Source organism: Rhinolophus sinicus, chromosome 12 (genome assembly GCF_057876585.1).
Source record: "Rhinolophus sinicus isolate RSI-liver-muscle chromosome 12, RSI-T2T, whole genome shotgun sequence".
Lineage (NCBI taxonomy): Eukaryota > Metazoa > Chordata > Mammalia > Chiroptera > Rhinolophidae > Rhinolophus > Rhinolophus sinicus.
The window spans coordinates 42,880,819-42,892,828 of record NC_142512.1 but is presented as its reverse complement, the minus strand read 5'-3'; the positions used below and the strand labels follow the sequence as shown (position 1 = coordinate 42,892,828).

The following is a 12,010-nucleotide window of genomic DNA, read 5'->3' as shown; positions in this document are numbered from 1 at the left end:
CTTCTCAGGACTTTTCTTGTCTCTCTGGCCTGTGTTCCTAATTACATCGTCTCAAGGACAAGGATTATATCTCTCTTGCCCTTTGACTCCCCCTAGTACAGACTAGTGCTCAGCACATTGGGTCAAACAACAGAGTGGGATTGGCTGGGTCCAGATCGAGGTTTATCATTTGCTTTGTGACCTTGAACAAGTTACATAATCTTTCTGGACTTCAGTCGTCTTATTTATAAAATGAGAACGATAATGTACTTTCCTCATAGGCTATGGACTTTGCAGAATGTCTCAGAGGCGGTAAGCACTCGGTAAATGCCGCCAATCGGTACTATTAATACTAATGTTACCATATTACAAACATGCCAAAACGAGTGGCCTGAAGTGCCACAGACACATTTTACAGTTCAGTGATGCTGGCCGTTTCAGTCAGTTACACGTTGGCGTCGGAAAAGTCCTTCCTGCCTGAAGCGCTGTGATCGCTCCTGTCTCACTCGTTTCCTCCCTCTTCCTTTGATAGGCAGGTCCATGAGATCCAGTGTCACATGGGACGCCTGGAGACGGCAGACAAGCAGTCTGTGCACTGTGAGTAATTCGCTGTGGAGACCAGAGTCCTTTCTCTGACGACGCGGTGCTGATGGGCTGGGTTTCCTGCCTGCATTTGTGCTCGGAGGCTTAATGATTCCGCGTGGACAGAGTTCTGCTGTTAGGGCACAGAAAATCCTGTGGCACAGGCACCGATTTCCCTGCTTGTGCTTTGAAATCCCACAAGTCTCACCTCCCATTGCCCCTCCAATCGACTTGACATGGCTCCGTGGGAGTGGAAGTCCCCCCCACCCCCCATTTGTCTTCATCTAATTACCTGGTCCTTAGAGGAATCTGCTCCACCAAAAATCAGAGATGTCCAACTGGAATTGGTCACTTCTTCTGAGCTGAGAACCATGGCTTTTTAGGACGGTTATTCAGAAATGAATGGCAATATTAATTAGTTTTGGAAAACACCATGGTTTCTTTGGAGAAGACAGCTGCTTTGTGTTTTTAGTTTCTTTTCTATAAGAAAAGGTCCTTTTCCTGAGCTGGCCCTGCAGACACTCCTGCTGACCCACACACTGCAGAAACTGTCTCGTCACCTCACTGCTTGGCTGTCACCATGCCCATTTCTCCTGTTTCCTCCTGTCTCCTTTCTGCAGCCTCAAAAGTACCTCTTGTTTTGCTTCCGTGCCCCCCCTTGTTCTCGCTGACCTAGGAAAGTGACATTGCTGTCATTTCTTTCTGGGGCAAGAAGCAGTGTGGGTGCCTTTTGGGCACGGTGTAGTGTGTGTCCATCGACTTTGTTTGCCTTCCCAACAATCCATTGTTACGTGATTACGAATGGAAAAGAGGTCATTTTGACTCTTTATCACAAGGGATAAGGAAAATGACTGCATTTATCATGTCTTTACCTCTGTGGCTTCTCTCCTGGGCCTTTCCTAACGGTATTGGTCTATTTTGGGGGCTCCAACATCAGCCCGCACATTCTTATGGGAAGCCTTAAGGGAACTCTGCTCTATGTTCAAGTACTAATCCTCCCCTCTGTGCTTTCTTTTAACCTCATGATTGGAGGGAATTCAATTGTCAGTCTTTTTACTAGATATTTGCAGTCCATGTCGGAGAATAATCGCAAAGGAAAAGAGACCTCTTTCTGTATCAGAAAATACTGCATTTTGCTTCAAAAATTTATTTGTACAACCTTTAAGTGTTCATTTTATTTTCTAAAGGCGAGAAATTTATTTCTACAGATTTACCCCAGCTTGTTAAAAAATTGGCATTGTTATGGCATTAACTGCTATTTATATTTGAAACACATTTACAGAGTCTTAGTATAACTTAAATTTTTTTCCATTATTCATTAGTGTGTGCATTTTTCTCCTTTTGAAACACATATTTCTGAGTCTGTTGGGTATGGAAAAAAGATTATGTTTGATTTATCACTCTAATTTAAGTTCATTGTCTCTTTTCCAGCGATTCTTATTTTTTTCTTTTTGTACAGTAGTAGAAAACGAAATCCAAGCAAACGTAAACCAGCTATTCAGCCATCTAGAACATCTGGAGATTTTGTCCAGCAAGGAGCCCCCTAACAAAAGACAGAATGCCAAACTGTGAGTGCTGTGACCCCCCCAGACCTCCAACATAGGCCTTTCTCCCAGCAGGGGGGCGGGGGCTATCAAATAGTGTGAATCTCTATTTACACATTGAAACATTGAGACTGTGCAAATATCAAGTCTCCATAAAGGGCACAGTTCTGTTTGAGTGATGCTCTCTCACAATAAAACGTCTGTGAGGTTAGTGGCTCAGGAGTCTTGTGTCTCCTTACCCATCTGTGTCACTTTGAAATTCTGCCTCCGGTGCTGTTTCTCTGACCAGACCCATGGCCACTTGAAGCCTAGTGCTGCCAGGGCGTTTCCTCTGCCCTTTGGTTCTCGTTACGTTCTTGGGTTGATATGAATCTTGCTCTTAATCGCTTCAGTCGGTCTATTTGTAATGAAATACCGATCTCATGTTTGATACCCCCCTTGAAATTAAAATGAAACCACTCTCACCACCTCCACCTGCTCCCAAAAGTGTTATGAAACTTTGTTGATGCTTTACTCCAAAGATGCCCTTGGGTTTCTTCCAGGAGAGCGATATAATCCATAGCAGGTCAGGAAGAGGTCATCGAGCCTGCTTCCTGTCACCTGTTCCCTGTCAGGCATCCAGAATCAGAGACCAGCAGGTATTTAAGTCAAGCTGCTGGAATCTCGTGTGCTGCAGCCCTACTTTAACCACAAGTGACTTCTTTAGTTTCAACATCGTTGGTCATACTCCGATTATTTGGGGGAGGGATAGCATGAAGAGGTGTAGAGAGAAGTAAGAAAATGTGGTCTTTCCTGAATATAAAGCCTGGTGACCTCAAATTGTGCCGCCCTGGGTTTCTGGAATGGAATCTCTCTCTCTTTCAATTCTAGTCGTGTCGACCAGTTAAAGTATGATGTCCATCACCTGCAGACTGCTCTCAGAAACTTCCAGCATCGGCGATACGCAAGGGAGCAGCAGGAGAGACAGCGAGAAGAGTTTCTGTCTCGCACCTTCACCACCAATGTAAGCCAGGCGCCTGGGTGGGGGTCTGCAGGCACGTGACAGCTGTTGGAGCTGGAGCTCCGGTCTCTGAGCTTCATCCTCTTGGGGGGTGTCTGAAGCAGGCTGATGAGGAGGAGACCGGCTGGAAATGGCGGTGGACTTTGTGCATTGCCTCAGAGACTATACCTGCACAGGGAATCTCTTTTCTAACACAGAAACCCGAAGAGGAAGCAGTTAACTTGAGGAAATGGGCAGAGGTGAAAATTACCTGGTGTGACTGGGCCGCTGCAGAGAGGTCACAGTTGACATGCTGGAAACGGTTTTCTGATCAGATAGAGACAGATGATTAGAACTTCGACCATCTGTAGTGAGAGCAGCATTTCCAAGCTGCCTTCAGGCAATGGCCATTATGCTGTGTGTGTGTGGTTCCCGGGTCAGATGCATTAAAATGTTTTTGTCTCTCGTCTGAGCAGCCATTTGGAGGAATTTGTCTGTAGACGGATTGCTTGACTTGAGCGTGTTTGAAAGTGGCCTGTAGGTTTGCGTGTTTGAGTTTGTAGAACACTCTTGTCCCTGCCCTTGGGGCTCAGGCTCATTTTCTGCACATGGCTGTAGAGCGGACTGGCCTCCTGGTGTCCTGTGTTATATAGTCCAGCAAATAAGGGGGTTTTGTTATGTTTTTTGTTTTTTATTTTTATTTCTTTTCATTTATTTGTTTATTTTGGTATTTTGGTTTTCTTCATAGAGATGTTCATTTTCCAGAGGTCTTAGGTTTCAAAGCGTACAATCACTTCCCATCGTGCAGGTATTTAAGTCTCTTCACTGTGTCCACACTTTCCCCAGGTGTTTCCGGATGAGCCTCTGTGGTTTCTGTTTCTCTAGAGCAAGCTGCCCAGTGCCAATTACTAACATTGAAAAGTGTGATGAAGACGTGTCGATAGTGTAGTGGTGAGACAGCCGACTTTCAGAGTGTCATGAACTATACGACTCACTAAAAGTTGTTGGCTGGGCTTTTGATTGTAATGGCATTGGTTCTTCAGGCTTCTTTTAGGCCAGAGATGATAGCTGGGAATTCTTTTGTGTCTTACCAGCCTGGTGTGATGCTGTAAATACAGTGGGCTATTAATAAAAACTGACTTTCTGAATGAACTTCTCTTTGTTATTCTGTGATTTGAAGTTATCATTCATTTTTCTGAGAGATAATGGCCTTTCAGGTGGGAGGGTAAGAAAGATTTATATATAAAAGGCATTTAACAAATGCTTGCCAAGTAAATGCATGAAGCCTCTAATAGACTCATTCAAACACTGGAGTCTTGTGCTCCAGTGAGCATTAGCTGTATGCAGAACAGCACTTAAGATGCTGAGAATAAAGCGTGTGAACAACTGATGACTCCTTCCTGTGAGAAACGCCTGCGTTAGCAAGGGGGAGTGCAAATGTGTACATGAAAAATGATTTTTCACTTGAACAGCGAAGAAAAAGTGGTTTACCGTCTTTGTGATGATGAAAAGTAAAAATGGCCGTGGTTGGCAAAAGAATTTGTGATTCTTTTCAGGAGGTGGTAAGAGAACAGTATTACGGCTGGTCATGACTGGTTTCTGTGTACAGTCTGTGTGAGTGTATCTACGTCAGTGTGAAGTTAGAGCCTAGGATTGGTTGTAGTGTTTCTCCCACAGGATGGTTAAGAGCTGGCTCTACACTCGGTAGGGATCCGGCCTGCCGGACTTAGCAGCTCTGTGAGGTGTTGGGCACGTTATTCCACCTGTCTGGGCTTCAGTATCTTCATCTCAAAAATGGGGATAATGTAGTAACCACCTCGTAAGGTGAGGGTGAGGAACAAGTGAGCTTAGGGTAGTGAGCGTGCAAAGTGGAAAGTACTTGGTCAGTATTAGTTTTTGTCTCCCATCCTTTTGTACAGAGTTTTCTTGCCTGCTGGGGAGACTAGTCCCATCTGAACACCAGTTGACCTTTAACAGAAAGCACAGTTCCTTCTATCCTTGTTATCAGTCTAAGTGGAGGGTAAGTTGTGGGTAAAAGAGCTAAAGAACAAAAGCAAATACTGAACACTATATTAAGGGGAAGCCAAGTAAAGGAACATTTGGAACAAGCTGGGTTAGTGAGTAGTCAGAGAAAGCTTTCGGAGAAGCCCAGTGAGGTCTTGAAGGAATAGAGTTTTTCCTAAGTGAGTGTAATGATGCAGAGGCAGGAATTAGCAAGACTTGTGCAGTGGATCTCATTTGGAGAGTAACGGTCTGAGGAGCGTGGACAGGCCACCGCAGACCTTCGCTTTGCCTTTTCTTCTCTGTTAGGCTCCTCTGGTTCTTGCACCGTTCCCTCTGGCTGTTTTGGCTTGGCCTGGGCCAAAAGGCAGAGCAGTCAGACGTGGTGGGACCGCAGGAGCTGGCCAGCAAGCAGTTAATCAAGTGCCTGCGTTTCTTTCACAGGACTCTGCCACCACCATACCAATGGACAAATCACTGCAGTTTAACTCCTCCCTCCAGAACATTCACCATGGCATGGATGACCTCACTGGAGGCGGGCACAGTATTCTGGAGGGACTGAGATCCCAGAGACTGACCTTGAAGGTGGGGTCCCTCCCAGGGGACAGGGAGAAGGCCGGGAGAAGGCCTCTTGTTTTGGCCTCATCCAACAGTTTGGTACCTGCGTTTACGTATTGGTTACGTGTCCCCAAATTGTGATACTATGATGGTGAGACAGGGCCTCTGAGTTGGGATCCTTCCTGGGGGCACTGAGAATTTTGAGCCAAAAGTAACCGAATTCCCTTTGCCAGTAGGTGTTTCTCGTGCTTGAGACGAATCATGAGATGGGACGTCTTTTGGTACCCAGGTCTTTTCCCATTTACTGAACTTATAGGAAAGTGACTGCTGCTCTGAGGAATCAGTAAGAGACGATGAAATTCTGCTGTAGAATCCACTGTGATGAGAAGGAAGACGTGGCTGTACTTTGGTGCCTCACTCTCGGGTTTTCCCATAGGGCCCCGGGGCTGCCTTAGAACCGTGACCCTTTGTGTGCTGTGCGGCAGTAACCAAATCCCCAGGCGTGGGGCCTCGGGCTGCCCTGGTTGATTAGCAGCAGGCAGCTTCTGGAGCACGTGCTACTGCTCCCCAGGACTCTCTATCTCCTTTTAGTCCCAGGTTTTGCTAGAAGCCCCGCCCCACAGGCTGAGGCCCCAACCCCTGGGCGTGGTTTGCAGAAACATTACACAGACTGGATGTCAGTGGTGATGTTTCAGCCTCAGCCCTTTTCCTGTATCAGCCCTGATGGATAATGGGGTGTGGGCTGTGCTTGTTATCAGGGTGTGGGTCCCTGTGAACGAAGCACTCCCAGCCACTGAGCTGTGAGAAACAGTCACTCGGAAGCGTGAGCTTTATCTTAGGGTTTGTTGCACCACATGGAGCCTGTCAGCTCTGTGGAGTTGAGGACATTTCTGCCGCCTTTACCAGAGAGAAGGTCAGGGGAGCCACGAGTGACACTGACTCCCTGCTGATGGCTGCAGTGCTGATGGTCTGAAGTGTGGTCTCTGACAGCTTCACGGCGCCCCCCTTTCAGAACAGCCACCTGCGTGATCTAAACTGATACGTGTTGATTCATCTGCCCTTTCTGTAAAAAACTACTGGCCTCCTTCCCACATCTCAGAAACACCCTTTTAGGGCAGGACAGACCATGTCACACAACGTGGACCAGGGAGGGTTAGAGCTTCTTGTTAAAGCAAATGTTAGCTTCCTGCCGAAGTTCGCTATCACTGAGGAGTACACGCCACTCCTGCCCCTCCCTGCACGGTCACCAGAAGTGACGTCTGGGAAGCCTGGTGAGGCCGTTGGAGGCTGGGGTGTGAGGTTTCCAACCCGGTTTCCTCTGCACACCCACTACCACCTATCTTCTGTCACTTGATTGCTTCCGCCTGCCTCCCACGGCACCTGTCAGGGAATTTCTGGTTTAACCACTTGGAAGGAACGTGGAAGAGAGCATGAAGGAGCTGGGTCCTGATTTGGGGAAATTTATTTCGTGGTTGAAAACAAATACTGTCTTTGAAATTTATAGTAATTTTCAAGTGATTTTTCGTAGCTTGATACTTGAACTTCAGGCAGTGAGGAAATGATCTGCGCTTTTACAGCAAAGCAGAATTTTTAGTGAGAGTCTTAACATTTACTGTCCTTGTTGTGAAAGAAACATGTCTCTGGTCTCCGCTGGCAGTAATCAAGCCTGACTGGAGAAATCCCTCTCCGTGAGACTTTTCCAGCGGTCGGGGCAGAACGGAGGTGGGAATTCCCATCCGTGGTGCCTCGTGTCATTCTCACTGGTCTAGTCCCCTCTCAGTTGCTCGTTAATGTGTTGTTCATTTAAACAAATGGGTGTGGGCATTAGTTAGATGCCATCCGTGCAAATACAGTTAGTAATGTGTTTAGATGTAATTTGGTATCTTCTCAGCATTTATTTCGTAAGACATTGAATGTGCTTAAAAATGAAAATTAGAAAGCAGAGAAGTACTGGCTGGGTGGTTGAGGAATGAAATACCCTTTTGTTTTTGGTGGGTGGTGCTGACAATTATATAAGGGGTTTTATGTCGTTGTGTGGTGTCGGTCAGTTGTGTTTCTGTCGTTCTGTCTCGGGCCACTTCAAACCGTCTCCTAAACATGGACTCTGACCCACACATTGTACTCAGTACAATCCCCAAGACTTCTTCTCTACAAAGTAGAGCAGAAATCTGATAGCAAGGATTTTGGAGCTACGGAGTAGGGCAAATTTTTTGATGTAGCCTTTTTTGATATAAAATACGTAAATTTAAAAATTTTTATTGACGTGTCATGTACATACAGGGAGGTGTACAGATCCTATTGTACAGGTCCTGGAATCCTGACAAATGCACACCTGTGTAACTCACACTGTATCAAAATCATTTTCGTCACCCCTGAAAGATCACTCGTGCCCTTTCCCTGCCAGTCTACCCCTCCCCCCCGGGCAACCAGGGTTGATTTATTTCACCATAAATTGGTTTTGTTTGTTATTGAACTTCGTATAAATGTATTTATAGGACTCTTTTGTGTGTGGCTTCTTCCTCTCAGGAGTGATTTCCAGATCATTTGTATTGTTACATGTTGGTAATTAGGTCCTTTTTAATGCTGAGCAGTATCCTTTTGTCAGATGTATCATAAAGTATATATTCATCCTCTGGTGATATACACCTGGATTGTTTCTAGTTTTGGATACTCTGTTTTCTTCTACAAGCTTTATTATTAGTAAAACAATAGAGAAGGGGGAATAATAGTAAGATGGAGAATGAAGATAAGGAATAGTTGACAAGCCTAAAGTCAAAACAGAGTCAGTCACGTGGGTGGGGAGATGAGACAGGTCCAGGAAGACGCTGAGGGAAAGGCTGCATGTCAGGCAGGATGCAGAGAAGGAATGAGGAAAGGGAATTCTTACACGATGGTGAACGTGCCGTTGTAGCTGTGGGACTTGAGCTCAGGCACTCTGCGCGCCGCTGCTCTGGGCTGAGATCTGCGCACGACAGCGTCCCATCTGTGCAGGTACACAGCTTGCAGATGTCCGTGCTTCTGGAAGCACTCTGCTCAGTTGTTGCAGGAAGTGTCTCAGATGACTCTGGCTCGCGAATTATGTTAACTTCCAGGTCCACAGGTTGAACTGTGACTTCAGTCGGGTTTGGATGCTGGCTCTGAACCTGCTCTGGATGTGGAGGTGTCACCTCCAGGCGCCTAGGAGAAGGAGCTGTAGTCTTGGTCAGGACTGCAGAAGACTTAACCTCCGTGGTAGGTTCTGCAGTTACGATCAGGCCCAGGTCCAAAGGGGGAACTGTGACGCTGGGTGACATTGGATGCTGATGATACTCGTCCTCACCTTGAGTTGGAACTCTCACCTCCTGATACAATGGAGGTTGTACTACAACCTTCTTAGGTGGCTCTGGAGACTGTTGTAGGTCCTTCTGCTGGACTGGAAATGGATCCACCTTCTCCAGGGGCCTTGGAAGGCTGAGCTTGGAACCCCTGTTGTGTCAGAGAAGGTTCTGCCTCCTTAAGGGGCTCTGGAGGCAGAGCTGGGGCCCCCTGCTGGACTGGAGATGATTTTGTCTTCTCAGGGGCCTGTGAAGGGGCCTCCTGCTGGCTAGGAGTTTTGATCTCTTCAGTGGGCTCGGGAGCTATGGAAAGCTCCAGATCCACAGATCTCATTGTGACAGTAGGCGATATTGGATGATAAGCTTCACCCACACCTAGAGGGGAGAATGTCACCTCAGGATGCACTGAAGGTTGATCTAGGACACCCGGGGAGGATTCTGGAGGCTGAGCTGGAGTTGAAACTGTCAGTTCATCATGCTCTGGAGTTTGAGCTGGTTGTTCCTGCAGAGTTGCCGAAGGTTCTACCTCCCTTGGAAACTGAGCTGGGGTCTCCTGCTGGGTTGGAGAAGATTCTGCCTCATTAGGGGGCTCTGGAGGCTGAGCTGAGGCTTCCTCCTGGGTTGGAGAAGGTTCAGCTCCAAAAGGCTCTGGAGGCTGAGGTGGGGCCTCCTGCTGGACTGTGGAAGAGTCAACATCCTTAGTAGGCTCTGGAGTTATGGTAAGTTTCACACCCATAGAGTTAAGTGTGACACTGGGCAAGTTTGTCTTATAAGCTGGAAACAGTCCTGCAAGTCCAGGTACAATGTCATTACTTACTGGAATGGTAGGGAACTCGGGGGCTTGAGTTGGTGCCTCTTGCTGGACAAAAGAAGTTTCGACCTCTTCTGGAGGCTGTGCAGGCTGAGCTTGGGACTCCTGCTGCATTGAAGTAGGTTGAACCTCCTCAGGGGGCTTTGAGGGCTGAGCCACGTCCTCCGTCGGGAGTGCGGAAGCTTCATCCTCTTCAGGGGGCTCTGAGGGCTGAGCCACGTCCTCCGTCTGGAGAGCGGAAGCTTCATCCTCTTCAGGGGGCTCTGAGGGCTGAGCCACGTCCTCCATCTGGAGTGGGGACGCTTCAATCTTCTCAGGGGGCTCTGAGGGCTGAACCACGTCCTCCGTCTGGGGTGGAGAAGCTTTAATCTCCTCAGGGGGCTCCGAGGGCTGAGCCACGTCCTCCGTATGGAGTGGGGACGCTTCAATCTTCTCAGGGGGCTCTGAGGGCTGAACCACGTCCTCCGTCTGGGGTGGAGAAGCTTTAATCTCCTCAGGGCGCTCTGAGGGCTGAGCCACGTCCTCCATCTGGAGTGGGGACGCTTCAATCTCCTCAGGGGGCTCTAAGGGCTGAGCTACGTTGTGGGGGCAGAGCCCCAGAAAGTAGTTTCCAGGCTCTCGGCCTCACATAGACAGGTGCCTGGCTCAGGTAGTAAATGGCCATCAATGTGATTGGATGGCCATCAGCTGTGGCTAGTTGGCCGTCAGCTGTAACCAGTGAGCCATTGGCCACTAATATAACTGCTGTGGCTACGCTAGCAGAGGAGAAGGGAGAAGTGAGAAAGAATGGGGCTAGCAAGAAGATGGCGGCTGGGCTGGCAAGCGTGGATGGCGGTTTGCGGACAGTGTGGATCCAGCCTCCAGTGAGAGTATAGTGCCGCCAGAGAGAATATAGTGGTATGACTCCCCTACCTATGGCTCCGTGGGAGTTCCTTTTTGGCCTCACCATATCCTGCGTTCTTGTATGGGGAGCGGGAGCAGAGACCCCGCAGGCCGCCCCGCATGACAAATGGCACAGCGAGCAGGGTCTCCCGCATGGCAAATGGCGCAGCGAGCAGGGTATGGTGCCGGCCAAAGCTCTCCGAACTGCGGTGGAGCAGTTTCTGCGTGAGTCTGAGGAAGACCAGGAGGAGCAGCTGCCGGAGAGCTGGACCCCCGTGGAGGGGTGGGAGGACGTGGACGGTTCTCCCACCAGCACAGGAAAAGCCATGCAGCTGCTGCAGAGATGGAGCCCCGTGGAGAGGTGGAAAGATGTGGACGGTTCCCCAACCAGCACAGGACGGAGAAAGTGAAGGTCGTTGCAACCCTGTGGGCCGGGAGGTTCCTGCTCAGGCAACCCGGATGCAGGACTTGTAGTCCCAGGAGGTAACGCTTGCTGAGTCCTCCGTGGGAGATGAGGGTGAGGTCAAGGTCGTCCCTCACCCCCAGGACAGCCCTGGTGAATGACTATGGACTATGGGGAGTTGCCTTCCATCCCTAATTTAATGGACCGCTTGACTGTTTGTTTGGGAACTGTTGTTAGTGGAACTGGGGGATATTTGCTTTTGTCTCTTGACTGGCCGCCATTGAGAATATGTAAGCACCTTGATTGTGAGTCGCTGTTGTTCCAGCAGGGTACCCTGAGAGGCACAGAGAGAGTGGCAGTGCCCTGAGAAACCCTGGCTGTGTCCAGGAAGTGTGGCTGTGCCACAGAGAGTGGCAGTGCCCTGAGAGCCCTGGCTGTGTCCAGGAAGTGTGGCTGTGCCCACAGAGAGTGGCAGTGCCCTGAGAGCCCTGGCTGAGTCCAGGAAGTGTGGCTGTGCCCACAGAGAGTGGCAGTGCCCTGAGAAATCCTATCTGTGCCCGGGGAAACTAGTAGTACCCTAAGAAGCCCAGGAAGTCTGGCCGTGCCCAGAAGTACTGGTGGTGCCCTGAGAAAGCCTGGCTGTGTCCGGGAAGACAGGTGGTACCCTAAGAAGTCCAGGAAGTCTGGCCGTGCCCAGAAGTACTGGTGGTGCCCTGAGAAAGCCTGGCTGTGTCCGGGAAGACAGGTGGTACCCTAAGAAGTCCAGGAAGTCTGGCCGTGCCCAGAAGCACTGGTGGTGCCCTGAGAAACCCTGGCTGTGCCCAGAGAGCCTGGCTATGTCCAGGATATTGCATTCACCTCCAGGCTCCTCGCACAGGGCCCCTCGCGGAAGACGCTTGTCGTGTAGATTGTGAGGCGAGAGCCTGTAGGGGTGGAGTGTGGGGGCGGAGCCCCAGA

At 49.1% G+C, this 12,010-nt stretch overlaps 1 pseudogene across 1 annotated transcript; it reads left to right on the top strand.

Annotated features, from left to right (window-relative positions):
* Positions 1 to 482: 482 nt before the first annotated feature.
* Positions 483 to 8,140, top strand: LOC148756573 (Golgi SNAP receptor complex member 2-like; annotated as a pseudogene). The gene is made up of 4 exons (XR_016022820.1): positions 483 to 576; positions 2,021 to 2,129; positions 2,976 to 3,108; positions 5,530 to 8,140. The product of XR_016022820.1 is annotated as a Golgi SNAP receptor complex member 2-like (transcript).
* Positions 8,141 to 12,010: the final 3,870 nt, after the last annotated feature.